Source organism: Piliocolobus tephrosceles, chromosome 1 (assembly GCF_002776525.5).
Source record: "Piliocolobus tephrosceles isolate RC106 chromosome 1, ASM277652v3, whole genome shotgun sequence".
Taxonomy (NCBI): Eukaryota; Metazoa; Chordata; class Mammalia; order Primates; family Cercopithecidae; genus Piliocolobus; species Piliocolobus tephrosceles.
The window spans coordinates 47,823,049-47,842,443 of record NC_045434.1 but is presented as its reverse complement, the minus strand read 5'-3'; the positions used below and the strand labels follow the sequence as shown (position 1 = coordinate 47,842,443).

Below are 19,395 nucleotides of genomic sequence, written 5' to 3'. Positions count from 1 at the left end.
GGATGATAGGCTGGCTCACAGGAAAGAAAAGTGAGCCTGTAGACTTGGGATTTAATCTCCAACTAAGATAGTAACAATAGTTCAGTTTATTTTTTATGTAGAAATAAAATATATTGCACAAAAACTCTGTTTACTTTCCAAAATAATGCATTGTTGGCACTATTTAATTGAAGCATAATAACAAAAGAACTACTTTAACATTCATGATTATCACACTGTATGAGGGATAAAATACATTTTAATACACTGATATTTGAAGCAAGCAAATGGGATGAATCATGAGTGAGTGTCTTCCTCAAAAAAAATTGTACATGCACGTATGTATGTATTGTGCATGTGTGTATTTGTGTGTGTACATAGCATTATATGTAACAGTTTTGCAAACTTAAACTGCTTAAAATGTTAAATGCATTTTTAATATTTATATGTTTCAGAACTATTGACAATACAAAAAATGTATTATGATCCCTTATAGAACCAAATAGAAAGTCAAAATAAAATGGATTGATGGCAACTTTAAAAAACTAAACTTTGTTTTTGAATTAAAAAGTTCAGTTACATATTTCTTACACATTTTCATTTAAACATCAATTAACATAAAACAAATTTGTTTTATATTCCCCAGGGACTCAAAGTTAAATTGGATTTTACTATCCAAATAAGTAAAAGAAATTGGTAAAAGTAAAAATTAATAAAGTTTTTGACGTGCAGAAACTGATTTATATATTAAGCAAAAGATTTAAAATTAAATGGGTCATAGAAAAGTGTTTTTATACAAAGGGATAGAATATTCTGACAGATGGTAAAATTATGCTAATAGCAAAATTATGTTTTTAGTTGGCTTAAAATACTTTACATTTTTACGAAGTTTAATAATTTTATAAAATCACACTTTCTGCCCGTGGAAGGTGCCTAGGAAGCGTTGTTAAAGGCTCTCTTCTCCCTGCAGTCATGCCTAAGTCAGAGTTTCATAAAGAGCCTGAACAGCTGAGAAAGCTCTTCATTGGAGGATTGAGCTTTGAAACAATCGATGAGAGTCAGAGGAGCCATTATGAGCAATGGGGAAAGCTCACAGACTGTGTGATAATGAGAGACCCAACACCAAGCACTCCAGAGATTTTGGGTTTGTCACAAATGCCACTGTGGATCAGGTGGATGCCTCCAGGAATGCAAGGTCACACAAGGTGGATAGAAGAGTTGTGGAACCAAAAGGAGCTGTCTCAAGAGAAGATTCTCAAAGACCAGGTGCCCACTGAAATGTGACAAAAATATTTGTTGGTGGCATTAAAAAAGACACTGAAGAACATCACCTAAGAGATTACTTTGAAGTGATTGAAATATGACTGACCAAGGCCATGGCAGAGAAATAAGCTTTGCCTTTGTAAACTTTGATGACCATGACTCCGTGGATAAGACTGTCATTCAGAAATACTATACTGAGAATGGCCACAACTGTAAAGTTAAGAAAGCCCCATCAAAGCAAGAAGTGGCTAGTACCTCATTCAGCCAAAGAGGTTGAAGTGCTTCTGGAAACTTTGGTGTTGGTTGTGAAGGTGGTTTCAGTGGGAATGACAACTTTGTTCATGGAGGAAACTTCAGTGGTAGTGGTGGCTTTGGTGGCAACTGTGGTGGTGGTGGATATGGCGGCAGTGAGAATGGCTATAATGGATTTGGTAATAATAGGAGCAATTTTGGACATGGTGGAAGCTACAATGATTTTGCCAATTACAACAATCAGTCTTCAAATTTTGGACCCATAGAAGGAGGAAACTTTGGAGGCAGAAGCTCTGGCCCCTATGGTGGTGGAGATTAATACGTTGCCAAACCACAAAACCAAGGTGGCTCTGGCGGTTTCAATAGTGGCAGTAGCTATGGCTGTGGAAGAAGATTTTAATTAGAAAACAAAGCTTAGCAGGAGAGGAGAGCCAGAGAAGTGACAGGGAAGCTGCAGGTTACAAAAGGTTTGTAAACTCAGCCAACCACAGTGGTGGCAGGTCCAAAGAAGACATTTTAGGCAAAAAACTCAAGGACTGTATTTGTGACTAATTGTATAATAGGTTATTTTAGCTTCTATTCTGTGGAAAATGTAAAACATTCCAACAAAGGGTTTTACTGTAGGTTTGTTTGTTTGTTTGTTTGCATCCATGCTGTTGATTGCTAAATGTAATAATCTGATCATGATGCTGAATAAATGACTTTAAAAAATATAAAATGCTGTGTAAAGTTAGTCTACTCTGAAGCCATCTTGCTAAATTTCCCCAAGAATGTGAAGTTTGAATTCCTTTAGGGTGATGCCAGGTTCTATTTGAAATTTATATACCACTAGCTTGGGTGGAGAAGCCGTTGTCTTCAGAAACCTTGGTGTGGTTGAACTGATAGTTACTATTGTGACCTGAAGTTTGCCACTAAAAGGGATTACTCAAACAAAATCATGGAATTATTGGTTATAAAAATCATTGTTGGCAAATCCTATGCAATATATCTAAATCAAATAATGGTACCAGGTGAAATAATAGATGGGAATGAATCTTGTGTATCATCCGTTATCATGTGCAATCAATAAATGATTTAATTCTCTTGAAAATAAATAAATAAATAATTTTACCAGTATCACAAGTGTTACTTCAAGTATTTCATCTATAAAATGTTACTGGTGTTGAGAACTTCTATTTCATGAAAGTGAAAAGGTGGTTTTATTTATTTGTTTATTTATTTACTGAGATAGGGTCTCACTTTGTTTCCTATGCTGGAGCACAGTGGCATCATCACAATTCACTGCAGCCTCAACTTCCTGGGGATCAGGTGATCCTCCTGCTTCAGCCTACCAAGTAGCTGGAATGCCAGGCATGCGCCACCATGCCTGGCTAATGGTTTTCTGGCAGAGAAGGAGTTTCCCCATGTTGACCAGGCTCTTCTCAACCTCCTGAGCTGGAGTGATCCACCTGCCTCAGCTGGGATTACAGGCATCAGCCACTGCATTGACCCAAAAGGTGATATGTGATTTAGATGCACCTCATGCTTTATGAAGACAATGCACAGCACACAGAGGCATTAGAAAGTTGTTTTAACATGCATTGATGCAATGATCCTTATACTTCAATATATCCTCAAAAATTGTGGAAGTCATTATTTTCTGCCTATTATGTAAGACTTGAAGTTTTTTAATACAATCATTGAAAATTGACAGAGGCAAAAAGCTGAAAATTGAATAATAACGTATTGTTTTGAGTGTTATAAGCACTACTGTTAATTTTATATATATATATATATATATAAACACACATGTATGTATACATGTACCTACACAAAATATATAGACGTATGCACTTACAAAAATTGAGGTAAGTCAAATAATACAAACTATATTCCAACATAAATATAATGGGACAAAACTTCATAAAGTACACCCGCCATTTTTGATGAAGCTCTTCTATTCACCATCATGTTTTTACTACCTATATTCTCATCAATTCTGACGATAACATCCAGTTGTCATTTAGCATCGCTCTTGCATCATTGATCTTCTTTCGGTGAAGATGCATTTCTCTGTGTTCAGATTTATAGAAGAGATAATAACCAGGGCCTAGTAAAATCCAAAACATCTCAGAGTGAATATTATATTAAGCTTTCCTCATTCAAATTACAGTTTGGTTTCTCTTTCCTTATTGGACCTAACTGATAAAACAAGAAAGCAGAAAGTTATGAATCCAAAAATTATTCTTAGAATTTTGTTTCTGTACGGTCTGTGACTCCATATAATCCTATTTTGTCTTCAAGAAACAGGAGGGAAAGCAAAATAAGATTATATAAAGTCACAGATCCTACAGAAACAAAAAAATGGTTCATAAAATTGCATGCTACTAAGAAGTTAAGACTGATGAGAACTGGGAAATGTCCATTAGAACTATTTATCCTATATTTAATTCTATATAGAACTGTATATTCACATGAATATTTGTTAGTACACTCAGGAGGGCCATTTTATTAGAATCTTAAGAGATGTTGAATTGATGAAGATTGGAAAGTGACTGGGAAGTAGGGAAATAGAAACACTCATTTAGACATCTGTTAAACAATCCAAGGCAAATTATTTTCTGTCATCCAGTAAGTTGCATTTTTACCCTGTTAATTATCTCCTTTGTTGTACATAAGCTTTCTAGTTTGATATGGTTTTAGTTCTCTAAATTTGCTTTTGTTGCTTATTCATTTAGTAGCATACCCAAAAAACCATTGCCAAGCCCAATACCATGAAGTTTTCCCACTATGTTTTCTTCTAGGAGGTTTATTGTGCCAGAATGTACATCTTATGTTTAAATCTTTAATACATTTTGAATTGATTTCTGTGTATGGTATAAGATAAGGGTCCAGTTTTATTTTTTTGCATGTGGATATTCAGTTTCCCCAATACTTAAGTGGAAATAAAGAAAAAAATCCAATTTTTAACGACATTAAAAATAATGAAAAATGCTTAGGAATACTTTAAGCAGTGAGGTAAAACACTTGTACACGGAGACTATAAACCACTGACGAAAAAAATTAAAAATTAAAAGAGACAACAATAAATGGAAAGAAAACCGAACTGATGTTCATGGATTGGAAGAATTAATGTTGTTAAGATGTCTATACTACCCAAAGCAAGCTACAGATTCAATGAAATCCAAATCTCAAATTTTTATAGAAACAGAAAAATCAATTCTAAAATTTATAGGGAACCACAAAAGACCCAGTATAGCCAAAGCCATTTTGAGGAAAAAAAAAAAAAAAAAAAAAAGAAGAAAGCTGGAAGCATCACATTAACTAACTTCAAACTACATTACAAAGGTATAGGAATCAAAAGAGCACAGTTCTGATGTAAAAATAGACACATAGACCAATGAGACAGAACAGAGAGGCCTGAAATAAACCCTTACATAGATGGTCAGCTGTTTTCTGACAAGGGTGCTAAAAATGCACAGTGGAGAAAGGACAGCCTCTTTATACAGGCTTCTGAAACCAAGTTTATTGAGAGAAAACTCAAAGAAGAGTGGTAGGTAGGCAATTCTCTACTTGTTTGGTAAATTCTCAGCAAGATTACAAACATGTGGTAGTGGCACATACCAGATTTCTGGAAAGGGATTGATATCGTTGAATTATGGGTTGTTTAAGTTGTATGTCTGGAGAAACATCAGCCTCTCCCCGTCTTGCAGAAAAACCTTTCTAAAAAGCTTACAATTGGAGCATCCCAGAACTCACTATCTCAATTTTCCATCTCAGCTTGCATTGAGCATTGACATTAGTCTGAGACTCTTATCACAGATCTTTTAAAGATTCCAATGTTACTCTGGGAGGCCAGCCTGGAGGAATTCAATTTTGAAAAAGTTTACTCTTTCTACTATTCATTAATAATGGGGAAAATAAAGTTAGGCAGGACAGATGGGAACATTGAGATCAAGGTAGAAGATCATGAAACAGGCTTAACTGCTGCTGGAACTGACTTAGAATAAAAATGAAAATTACATGAGGGAAAGCAGTTAAAATATTACATGAAGTGTCTTTGTGTTCCCAAATATGCAGTAATCTACTATTTATAAAACTTTTCAAATGATTTAATAAATGTCACACATTTAATAGTGAAAAGGAGCCAATAGCCAAGCAAGATAATGACAGTTGCTATATTGCAGGTATAAACAAGGCAAATTGAAAAGTTATTATTGGATAATATAAGTATGCCTGAACATGTGTGGATAGGCTTCATATATGACATCATATCAGCTGAAACCTAAAAGGAGATGCGTCAGTCCTATGCAAACTTTAGAAGCTTTTGTTTTCATGAATTTAAATAAACAATTTTTTTTACATAGAGTTGCTACTTTGCGTGAGTTTTTGTTGGTGCAAATATCCTCTTAATTTCTTTTACATTGGTCCTGCTTTTTGAAATTTTTTGTTAAAATAATCAATAAGTTATAATAGATACTTAAAGCAGATAAAATCATATATTCTGATTTATTTACATTTGATAAATGTATTTATCTAACAAAAAAGTGATAACTCTAATAAACTTGAATTTTCTAAGAGAGTGTAATTGATTTTTTTAAGCTTAATTGGGAAATAATTTAATTTTGAGCCTATTTCAGCAAATATGTTACAATTAATTAAAACATCTTGTAACCATTATATCATATTTGAATTTTGGAAAGTATAGTTATCAGCATAAATTCTGCCAGATACCATAGGTTGAGATGCAGATTTATGTACAAGATACCTAATGAGAAGTTTAATCCCAAGGATTAGAATGTGCAACAGTGTGAATTAAACAGAAAAAAATGGAGAGCCAATTCTGGGATATTGTGGAGTTAGTCACTAATACGTGCAGCAGATTCTTTAACCATTTGAGACCATCTTAGTATGCCTATAAAAATGATTTCAGTTTTGTCCATCTGGAAGAAAAAGATATATTTATCCATAAGCTCCTACTGACTTATGAGGCTTTTATTGCCCTATACCTCCAGATTGAAGATGATATCAAAAGAGAAACCCCAGGGAGAAAAGTGAAAAGATGATTTAGATCTGAATTGAGAAAATGTCAGTTTCATCATCTTGAAGTTAGATGAAGTCTACACAATCCTGATCACCACATTGGTGGCTATCGTAAGAAATTAAAATAAAATCTATAAGTGGATTTAATGTGATGCATAAGCATGACAATACAGTAAATCTCAACTCTATATAATTTATTATCTTGAGTGGTTCAATAGAAATTAAAAAGAAAAAATGCAATCACAAATCTTTTCTATAATTCTCACTTTATCTCAGATTTCTCTATTCATACTCAACATAGTATTTTACATAAGAATGAAAAACAATCTTCGTAGACCTTCCTTTGTGATCTTCCAAATCTATGGTAATTAATGCAGAATAACTCCAGAGGATTACTCTGCTAACTAAGAAAACATTTAATTGATTAATTAATTTATTTATTTTATTTGTCTTACAAGTTAAGGAAGCCCCATAAGTGTATAATTCAGTAAACTTACTATTTACTAGTTTATATTAGCAAAAATACAGTATCTCATTGGCCAGAAATCTATCACATTTTGGAATAAAGATGGTCTTGGAAATTACTGTGATTCAGATTTATAGAACTGAACAATATGTTTGGAAAATATAAAAGAAGTATATACATTAACTCTATTTTGAACCTAAAAATAAATTAGTAGTCAATTAAAATTAATTAACATTTCTTTGCTTAAGTGTGTTTAACTACTTTTATGTTGGTTGAATTACATTTTAACAGTCAAGAAAAATTAAAATGAGCAGCAGTGGAAAGATAACATTAAGGCTCAATTTAGAAAATAATTTTAAAAGTGTATAGCAATTTTGAAACAAAGTAAAAAATGGTAGAAAAAATATTTACACACATATAACTTACATTTAAAAATTGTGGTGAGAAAAATAAGAGATAATGGTAACAGAATTTAAATAGTATCATAATATTTACATAGAAAATTATAGACAGGTATTTGGTGCACACAAAAAAGCAAAAGAAAACAATTTCCTGTTTTTGCTGGAAACTTTTGTGAGAAAAACCATTAATCTTCCAGTTTATAGAATAAACTTTCAGCAACATTTTAAAACTTGAATTCATAACTGTAGAATAAGTAAAACACATAGAGAAAATTGGTGAACAAATCAGGCTATTATTGCATCACTTTTAATGATCAGTTTACCATTATTTCTCCTGTTACTTATTTTATATAACCTATAGTTAGGTTTTTGTAAGTAATCTCAATTATTGTTTGGAATAATAAAGTATTTAAATTAAAAGCATTGTACCAGCAAAGAAAAAGTGAATTTTATTATTCTTGGTAGTGTCCAGAATAGCAGCGTACTATTTATAATAATGATTCTATAGCATACTCAAAAAGCTCTGCTTTAAAATTTAAGTGTACTTTTCTCATTAACACTTTTCTGAATGACTTAGTAAGCATAAGTGAAAAGAATGCCTAACATAAATTTAGTGTAAAAAGTATAAAATAAGTCAGAAGCAAAAAATGTATAAAACAAATACTTGAAACTATATGACAGTGCGCACAACCTAGAAATAAAATTATATATAATTTTCACATAAAAAACAATTAGTTAAACTAGGATCTAATTTTATTTCTTTGTAAATTGAATTAGAACATTAGAAGCCAGTTCTAGCTTCATAGTTTAAAAATTACACTGGCAATATTATAAAAAAAAATTCAAATCTTTGATAACCTTGCTTCATAACATAGGCTGGCCCGTTATGATTAATGGAGATTGCTATGTACACAACAAATCAACAAAACAAACTAGAAACAAAGTATTTTTTTTCTGTTTGGTTTTTGTCTTTGGTTTTTTAAAAATGTTTTCTCTACCACCAAACAGTTGCTTTTCTATCTCCATTTTGTAAATGAGAAACCTAAGCATCAGAGAGATCAAGCATAAAGTAAGCATTATAGTAATGCTTATATTTTAGCTGCAATTAAACACTCATACCTTTGAATTTTATAAGCTATTACATTTTTGTTATAAAAAGTTTCCTTTTTTTACTCAGTCATTTCTACTGCTGTTGTTTCAGTAAATCATTTTTTGTCTCTTTATATATTCAGTATTCAATGGAAACATTTATCTATTTAAATATTATATGTTTTAATGGTATGATATAAAATAATACTTTTACTGTGTATCTTATTTTTCATATTCATACAGTTTAAGGCTGTCAAAAAGTCATATGTGAAGATAATGTTTTTTTATTGATAAACATTTGAAAATTGAACAACTATTAGGTATATTTGACTGAATGACAAACTAATGAAGATTCCAAACATACTCGTAAAATATGCTTGTCTTCTCTTTTGCCTCGTTTTATTACAGTCTGTGTTGACTCCTACCCGTTAGTAAAACTCAAATACTCAATTTGTATTTTTTGTACTAAATTGTACTCAGTGTATTTTGTGTACTCAGTTATATTAATATATTAATAATAAGCATTTATTATAAAAACAAAATACTTCCAAGTAGTTAGGAATTTTCAAATTATAAATGAAACTTCACTTTGGATAATATATCAAAATTAAAGTTAATATTTAAATCCAGTGACCAATTTCATTCATATTTTATTATCCCATTTTCAAATGTCATGAATTTTCCTTTGCATTTTATTATCTGCCTCCTAATTCTCCAAATCAATAAACCAAGTAGAAACTCTAAATGTGTGTATAAACTAATAAAACAATGTTTACGGGTTCATGGTATCCAAAGAGTGTAAGCGGTTCATAATGATAAACCACTACTTTATATTATTTCATAAAATTTATTTTATATATTAAAACAATTTATATACCCATACACATGTTTAGAAACAAGGTCTTGTTCTGTTACCCATGCTGGAGTACAGTGGTTAAAATGTCATCCAGGTTGATCTTGAACTCCTGGTCTCAAGCCATCCTCCCATCTCAGCCTCTCAAAGTGCTGGGGTTACAGGCATGAGCCACTGCTGCCAGCCTGAACTGTATATTTTAAAGTGAATAAATAAACTCAAACTAAGATAGTAATTAAAATTGTATGTAGAAAAATGGAAGTGGGTGCTTAAATCTTTAAATCTGTACTCATAATACAACTTAGAGTATTTTTGGGGAAAGTTTCAATGCATAAACCTTACCATATTCACTTATCGGTGAGATACATTTCCACTAATCTGCAGATAATTGTCATCTTATAACCATATTGTCAAAAAATAAGTTACCTATGTGTCTAAGTTATAGTGGTTTTCTGATTCAAATGAAATTCAGTATAATTAATTACTGATTTTATATATGTTCCTAGGATTATAGTAAGTAAATCACTTGGAAAATCAGGTACTAAAATAGCAACAAAGTTTAACAAAGAAACATAAGTTAACATCAAGTACAACCAAAAAATGTTGGAAAGGCTATAATAATTTCAAGAGGAAAATTTTTGACATAAGAAATATAATAAAAATAAAATGATTGTACTTTTCCGAGTGGTACTGTTGTCCTCACAATTAATTGCTTTATTAAATAAAGTTTTTCTTTTCTGAATTCCACAAAGTCCTCTGCAGATTTTTTACATCTTTTCATAATTATTACCCAATTTGTAAATATTCATTTCTCCAAAGTGAATTTCATATGTAAATAAATCAATACTGCTGAATTATTTTTATCTTAACGAAGGAGGTTTTTTTTTTTTTTTTTAATTATTATACTTTAAGTTCCAGGGTACATGTGCACAACGTGCAGGTTTGTTACATATGAGTTTTTAAGGTACCACTATAGTTAAGAGATAAGCGTAGAACATAAAAGCCAAGCATCCTTTGGGGTAATTTATTGTTAACAACATTATTTTACGATAATGCTACCGAAAGAGGTTAAGTATCTCAAATGATGCCAAAAAATTGGTGAATGTTTTGTTTCTATTTTTTATTTTTTTTTGCGACAGAGTCTCGCTCTGTCGCCCAGGAAGGGCAGTGGCGTGATCTCGGCTCACTGCAAGCTCCGCCTCCCGGGTTCACGCCATTCTCCTGCCTCAGCCTCCAGAGTAGCTGGGACTGCAGGCGTCCGCCATCACACCCGGCTAATTTTTTTGTATTTTTAGTAGAGACGGGGTTTCACCGTGTTAGCCAGGATGGTCTTGATCTCCTGACCTCGTGATCCGCCCGTCTCGGCCTCCCAAAGTGCTGGGATTACAGGCGTGAGCCACCGTGCCCGGCCTGTTTCTAATTTTTTAAAAAGATGTTTTTTAGAGTAGTTTTTGATTCGCAATAAAATTGAGAGGAAGGTACAGAAGATCTGTACCTCCAGACATGCATAGCCGTCCTGACCCGCGGGACAGTCGAACGGGCCCTGGAAGGGGGAGTGGGAATGGAGGAGGCAAGAAAACACCAGAAATGGAGACAACACAAATAGCCTGATCAAGTCTCCTTTAATAATGGTGGTGCGATGCCTTATATAGGCTGGCAGGGGAAGAGGTTGGGCCAGGGCGGTGACGGGGGGCCGTTCTTCTCAAATTACAATTGCGCATGCGCCGTGGGTTTGTCATTTTCCCGGGCGCGGAATCGCACCTGCGCCGTAGGCTGCGTATCTTTCTGGGCGCCAAAAGGTTTGCACCCGCGGGAAAGGTTTGGGCGCGCCGGGGAAAGGTTTGGGCGGGCGCCGGAAAGGTTTTGGCGCGCGCGGGAAAGGTTTTAGGCGCGCGCGGGAACAGGTTATAATGAAGAACCCGGAAATGTGCCATTTTGTCTCCGCTTTGCGGAGATAAGCAACAGAGGTCGCCTAACTCCGGTCCTCATGGCTCCGGACACATAGCTTCTCCCATTATCAACACCCTCCGCCAGAGTGTTACATTTGTCATAACTGGTGAGCCAACATTGACACATCATTATTATTCAATGTCTATAGCTCACATTAGGGTTCAATCTTGGTGTTGCATATTGCATGGGTTTAGATAAATGACCTGTATCCATTATTACAGTATCATATGGAGTAGTTTCCTGCCCTAAAACTCCTGTTGTGTGCCTATTCATTCTTCCCTCCCACCTAACTACTGGCAAACACTATTTCTTTTTTTACTGATTCTACAGTTTTGCCTTTTCCACAATGCCGTATAATTAGAACTCCACAGTATGTAGTATTTTTTTTAATTGTCTCCTTTTACTTAGTAATAAGCCTTTGAATTTCCTCCATGTTTTTTCATTTCTTCTTAGTATCAGCATATCTTTATCTGTTTGCTTTTATTCTGTATCTGTCTTTATATTTAAGGTGAGTTTCTTGTAGACGATATATAGTTGTCTTGTTTTTTAATGCTCTGATAATCCATATCTTTTAATTGGGGCACTTAGACCATTGGTATTCAAAGTGATTATTAATACAGTTGGATTAGTGTGTAGCATATTTGTTTCTGTTTTCTATTTTTTGCCCTTTTCTTTGCTTCTGTTTTTGTGTTCTATTATTTTTCTGCCTTGTTTGATTTTAAATAAGCATTTTATATAATTCTATTTTCTCTCCTCTAGCATATCACTTACATATTTTTTAAAACTCTTTCTTTAGTGGTTGCTCTAAAGTTTGATAAACTAATTTACAACTAACACAATTTCACTTTCACTTTAGAATATACTGTTTCATAGGTAGTGTAATTACCTTATAATGAAAAGATAATAATAATTTATCCCTCATGCCCCTTTTATCATTGCTGTCATTTTTTCATGTATATGTAAGCATACATATATATATACACACATATATATGTGATATATTCATAAGCATACATAAATGAAAACATTGTGGTTATTTGAACAAATTTTATCTGTTAAGTAAATTGAAAATAAGAAAAAAGTTTCAGTTTGGCTTCATTTATTCTTTCTTTGATCCTTTTCCTTTATGTATAGACAAGTTTCTGACTTATATTATTTTACTTCTCACTAAGGAATTTCTTTTTACATTTCTTGCAAGGCAGGTCTACTGACAGCACGTTTTTTCAATTTGTATTTGTATAAAAAAGCTTTTATTTCTCTTTCACTTTTAAAAGATGCTTTTGTGGGGTACTAAATTCTAGGTTTAGTTTTTTTTTTTTTTTCTCAAAACTTTAAATATTTTACTCCACTCTTCCTCTTTGCATAGTTTCTGAGAAGTTGAATGTAATTCTTATATTTGTTTTGCTGTAGTTTGAAAATAAAGTAACTAGTTGTAAATTCTTTGGCATTTAACCTGGTTCTCTGCTGTTCTCTAAACTTCCTGAATCTGTGGTTTGATGGTTTGATATGAATCTGGAAAAATTCTGTCATTATTGTTTTAAATACTTCTTGTGTTTCTTTCTCTTTTTCTCATATTTCCATTAGATATATCTTATACCTTTATTGTTTATTTAGTATTTGTCACTCAGTCTTGGATGTTTTATTATCTCTTTTTTAATTGTTGTACTTTTTTCTTTTCTATTTTGGAAGCTTCTATTGTGTTATCCTCGAACGAAGAGATTATTCCTCAGCTGTGTCCAGTCTACTAAAGGTATTCATTTTGGGGACCATGCTTGTCATCTCTAACATTTTTATTTCTTGGTTCTTTCTTTTTTATTAATTTATTTGTATTTGGTTCTTTGCTAAGATTTTCATTTCTTTGCACGAACTGCTCATCTTTTCTTGCTTGATATGTGCTTATCATTATATCCTTTAGCATATTAATCATAGTTACTTTAAATTACCAATGTTATAATTCTGACATCCTGCGATGCATAGTTCTGATGCTTACTCTGTGTCTTCAAGCTGTGTTTTTTTGCCTTTTGGTGTGCCTTGTCATTTTTCTTGACAGCTGTACGTGATGTACTGAATAAAAAGAACTGCTATACATAGGTCTTCAGTAATGTGGTTGTAAGGTGATCTAGATGAAAAGCGTTCTTTAGTCCTATGATTTGGTCTCAGTCTTTTAGTGGAACTATGCCTGTGGACTATGAACTTCACATATGCTTCTCAGTTTTCATCTGCCTCCTTAGGTGGAAGTGGATGATAGAATGAGCTAGAGTTAGGTATTTTCCTTCTTCCACATGGAAAGCTAGAGGGGCTGGAGATATCTTTTTTATTTATTTTTTTTCCCCAGGTCACTTAGGCTCTGATAAAACTTCAGCAGGTTAGGCTCCCTTAAATAGTTACTCCTGAGAGTAGGCCTTGATAAGAAGAAAATGCTCTGGTGTATTTCAAAATGGCTCATTTTTCTTTCTCCCTGACAGAAGCATGAGGAGATTTTTTTTTCAGGGGAATTTACTGTGAGGCCCTGGTCAAACTCCTGTAGGTAATATTCAGGGAACTGTGGGAACTGCTTCCCGATGACTGGGTTCCCTGGAATAACTCTCAGGCTTGTCCACAACTTAGCTTCTGGCAATTCATCTATTACAGCTCAGGTTTTTCTGTGCCAGTACTGATTTCTGCTCTTGGGTTTCTCCTCTGGTAGGTTGTGATTCTTTGTATCTGCCTGTTTCTTCAGTGTTGGGGGAATAATTTGCCCTGTGACCTCATTTCTCTTATAGATTTAAGAAGAGTTGTTGATTTTTCAGTTTGTTTAATTTTTTAAGTATTAGGATGGAGTGTCAATATCCAGGATGTATATATTCACATCCAGAATGTGGAAATCTTGTTTCTAATGTTGAAAGATTTTGTATTGAGTAAATAACTAGCACTTTATAGAAAAAAATAATAAATAATTGCAATACAAGTTTCCTAGAATGAAGTAGCAAGACCCATCTTTTTCTCCATGCAAATTGAAAATCACTGACGTGAAAACTGTTTTATGTTCAAACTTTGTACTTCTAATGTTTAATCATATTCACAGCAGGTTTGGTAATTGACACTTTAATGCCTCATATTTGCATCCTGTGTGATTATAGTAAATCCAATATATATTTCATTTTTCAAAGGCTAAGAGTCTCCAAATGATCAGAGATTAGAAAATTCAGTTTACTTTTGTGATATACTTCAGTATCTACATGCTCAATTTGTTACTAACATTTAAATAAAAATATTACTGCTTATATTTTATACATGTATTAAATTTTAAGCAGCAAGTAAATAACGTAATAAAAATAAGACATATTTTTATATTTTAAAAATATTTGATATTTGGTTGTAATAAGTGGAATAATAAATATATTTGGAGGAGGTTGAGATGGTATATTTTCATTTACTCTTTTTTTCCTTGAGTCTTTGTTATTTACATAAAGGCCAGTATTTGTAAAAGTATTGTTCATGGAAATAAGCAAATGCATTCACCTGGGTAACAAATAACTGTTGGCAGTAAATATTGGTAACTATATAAGGATGTTGATACATTGGGTAGCATAATAAATGTTGTGTTTATAAAATATTCTTGTATTTCTGGGGAAATACTTTTGTTTTTTATGTTGTATTTTAATTTTAGATGTGGAGGTTGAGTTAGTGAACCTCATTGTATGGTACACTGCTATTGACTTATTTAAGTCTTTACTCTTGTTTAACTTTATTCCTTCATTCCTTCTGACTATTTTGTTTTTTCTTTTTTTCTTTTTTTATTTCTTTTTTTCCTTTTATTTATTTTTCCTTCCTCCTGAAAGCAACCAGTTTAATGGAATAAATCTATGCAAATAAATATGTATATGTGACTGAAAACAAGGGTAATATTTCACTCAGACAAATGCATTTGGAGAATTTGAAGGAAATTCAAAATGCCTTGCTAAGTTTTTTCAAATTGTGGGATAAATAAACCTGTTTTATAATATTTATCCCACCTTTTTTAGAAGCTTATTGGAAAATGGTGTAATCTTTTTTTGTGGGAACACTTTTTTTAAGGAATTATGAAATACAGTGTATAAAATGATGTCTTAGAGTGGTGCTGTGTAATAAACTTTTCACAGATGATAGGAATCTCTGTAATAAACAGTAGCTATTTGCCACATGTGGTTACAGAGTACTCAGAATCTGAATAGTTCGAATGAAACCTGAGTTTATAATTTGTTTAATTTCATTTTAACTTACATAGCCTTAGTTGAATACTGCAGACTTAGAATGTGGATTTTCTTAGATATACTCATGTATTTCTCACATTTACTTTTCGAAGAGATGTCTTTTACAGAAGGAAAGATATAATATAAAATATTAATTTAAATATCAGAAATTCTGCAGGATGTAATGTGTTTGTGATAGGAAACTAGTAAGAGGAAGAGTTTGAGGAGATAAATAAGTTGCTGATTTTCTATTAGACTAAAAGCAATAACAGATTTTCAATAAAACTTATTTTACAAACTTCTTCATAGTCAATTAACATGTGAGTTGTTCAGTATTCTATTTGACTAAGAAAGCATTTACACATACACAGAGGCGTTGACTACAAAATATACTTACAATATGCTTGAAATTTATTGAAAATTTAAATGTATTTGATTCAGAGAAAGACCAGTTCTACTTCCTATACAGAAAAGAATATGAATATCTATGCAAAGTATCAAATCCCATCAGATGGAATATTTTTATCTGCTACAAGAACCTGAAAAGTTTTTTCTGACCACCCTACATCTTTTTTTTTTTTTTGATACAGAGTCTGGCTCTGCCGCCCAGGCTGGAGTGCAGTGGCCAGATCTCAGCTCACTACAAGCTCCGCCTCCTAGGTTTACGCCATTCTCCTGCCTCAGCCTCCCGAGTAGCTGGGACTACAGGCGTCCGCCAAATCCCCTGGCTAGTTTTTTGCATTTTTTAGTAGAGACGGGGTTTCACCGTGTTAGCCAGGATGGTCTCGATCTCCTGACCTCGTGATCCGCCCGTCTTGGCCTCCCAAAGTGCTGGGATTACAGGCTTGAACCACCGCGCCCAGCCACCCTACATCTTATGTCAAGAGAAATAATTGGTAGAATTGCTTTTAAATAAATATCAGTATGATTGGTTTTGAAAAACACAGTATCACCTAGGTAAAAATAAGCTGAAAAACAAATTGGGCTTTTGTATTTCAGGGAAAATTATTAAAATATATTTAGGTGAGTTATTTATATGTGGGAATTCCACTTTTCTAATGCTTCTTATGAAAATATTTATTATGCAAATATTTATCTTCCCTACCTATCTACCTTTTATTTACCTCTCAGCTCAAATTTTTTTTTTTTTTTTTAATAATTTCAACCTTTATTTTAGCTCTGGGGGTACATATACCGGTTTGTTAGGTAGCTATATTGCATGAGGCTGAGGTTTAAGATGTGGATGATCCCATCACCCAAGTAGTAAGCATAGTGCCCAATAGGTAGTTTTTCAGCTAATGCTTCCCTATCTATCTCCCTCATCTGGTAGACCCCATTGTCTGTTCTCTTTTTTTGTGTCCATGTGCCCTCAATGTTTTTTTTTTGAGACAGAGTCTCGCTCTGTCGCCCAGGCTGGAGTGCAGTGGCCGGATCTCAGCTCACTGCAAGCTTCGCCTCCCGAGTTTACGCAATTCTCCTGTCTCAGCCTCTCGGGTAGCTGGGACTACAGGCGCCCACCACCTCGCCCGGCTAGTTTTTTGTATTTTTTAGTAGAGACGGGGTTTCACCGTGTTAGCCAGGATGGTCTCGATCTGCTGACCTCGTGATCCGCCCGTCTCGGCCTCCTAAAGTACTGAGATTACAGGCTTGAGCCACCGCGCCTGGCCAGATGTGCCCTCAATGTTTAGCAACCACTTAAAAAGTGAGAACATGCAGTATTTGGTTTTCTGTTTTCATGTCAATTTGCTTAGGGTAATGGCCATCTGATGCATCCATGCAGCTGCTACCTATGGGACATGATTTCTTTCTATAGTTGCATAGTATTTTATGGTGTATGTATATTTTATTTATCCCATCCACCATTGATAGGCACCTAGGTTGATTTCATGTCTTTGCTATTGAGAATAGTGCAGTCATAAACATAAGCATACACGTATTTTTGTACAGTGATTTATTTTAATTCGCATGTACACCTAGTAATGGGAATGCTGGATTGAATGGATAGTTCTGGTTTACGTTCTTTGAGAAATCTCCAAACTGCTTTCCACAGAGGCTGAACTAATTTATATTCACATCAACAGTGTATAATCATCGCCTTTTCTCCAGAGGCCTGCCAGCATTTGTTGTTTTGTGACTTTTTAATAATAGCCATTCTGACTGGTGTGAGATATCTCATTGTGGTTTCGACTTGCATTTTCTGATGATTAGTGATGATGAGCATTTATGCATGTTTGTGGGCCACTCGTATGCCTTCTTTTGAGAAGTATCTGTTCATATCCTTTGCACATGTTTTTTATAAAGTTACTTCTTTTTCGCTTGTTGATTTGTTTAATTCTTTATAGATTTTTGCTATTAGAACTTTGTTGGATGCATAGTTTGCATAATATTTTCTCCCATTCTGTAGGTTGTCTGTTTACTCTGTTGATAGTTTCTTTTGCTGTGCAGAAGATCTTTAGATTAATTGGGTCCCATTTGTCAATTTTTGATTTTATTGCAATTGATTTTAGAGAGCTCAGTCATAAATTGCACGTCCAATGTCCAGAAGTGATTTTTCATCTAATTTGTTTTTTTATAGTTTGAGGACTTACCTTTAAATCTTTAATCCATCTAGAGTTAATTTTTGTGTATGGTGAAAGTAGTGATCCAATTTCAGTCTTCTGTATATGGCTAGCCAGTTATCCCAGCATCATTTATTGAATAGCAAGTACTTTCTCTATTGCTTGTTTTTCTCTATTGCTTGTTGAAGATCAGATGGTTGTAGGTGTACAGCCTTATTCCTGCATTCTGTGTTCTGTTCCATTGATCTGTGTGTCTGTTTTTGTACCGGCACCGTCTTGTTTGATAACTGTAGTCTTACAGGACAGTGTGATGCCTCCAGCTGTGTTCTTTTTGCTTCGAATTTCTCTGGCTATTTGAGCACTGTTTTTGGTTCCAAATGAACTTTAGAATAGTTTTTCAATCCCATTAAAAAATGACATTGGTAGTTTAATAGACATACCATTGAATCTATACATTGCTTTGGGTAGTATGGCCATTTAACAATATTGATTCTTCCAATCCATGAACATGGAGTGGTTTTCCATTTACTTGTGTTGTCTTCGATATCTTTTAGCAGTGTTTTGTAGCTCTTCTTGCAGAGCTTTTTTTTTTTTTTTTTTTTTAACTTCTTTGGTTAGAATTATTCCTAAGTGTTTCATTTTTTTTGCAGATACTGTAAATGGGATTGTGAGTCTGATGTTATTCTCACCTAGCATGTTATCAGTGTATAGAAAATGCTACTGACATTTTATCCTGAAACTTCACTTAAGTTGTTTATCCATTTTAGAAACCCCTTGGGAGATTCTTTAGGGCTTTCTAGATATAAATCATGTCATCAGCAAAAAGAGAGAATTTGACTTCTTTTTTTCATATTTGGAAGCCTTTTATGTTTTTCTCTTGCCTGACTGCTCTGATTAGCACTACCAGTAGTATGCTGAATAGGAGTAGTGAGAGTGGGTATCCTTTACTTGTCTCAGTCCTTACATGGAAGAGTTCCAGCTTTTGGTCTTTCGGTATGATATTGGATATGTGTTTATCATAAAGAGCTGTTATTTTGAGATATGTTCCTTAGATGTCTAGTCTTTTGAGGGTTTTTATCGTGAAGAGATGTTATATTTTTATCAAAAGCTTTCTCTAAATCTGTTGAGATGATCATATAATTTTTATTTTTAACTCTTTTTTGTGGTGAATCACAGTTATTGATTTGTATATGTTGAACCAACCTGGTATCTCAGGTATAAAGTCTACTTGATCAATCTGAATTAAATTTTTGATGCGCTGCTGGATTCAGTCTGCTAGTGTTTTTTTTATTTTTATTTTTTTTAGGCTTTTTCATCAACGTTCATGGATATAGGCCTGAAGTTTTCTTTT

The 19,395-nt window shown here is 33.5% G+C and overlaps 1 pseudogene; it reads left to right on the top strand.

Annotated features, from left to right (window-relative positions):
• Window positions 1-951: 951 nt before the first annotated feature.
• On the top strand, window positions 952-1,894 carry LOC111536889 (annotated as a pseudogene).
• Window positions 1,895-19,395: the final 17,501 nt, after the last annotated feature.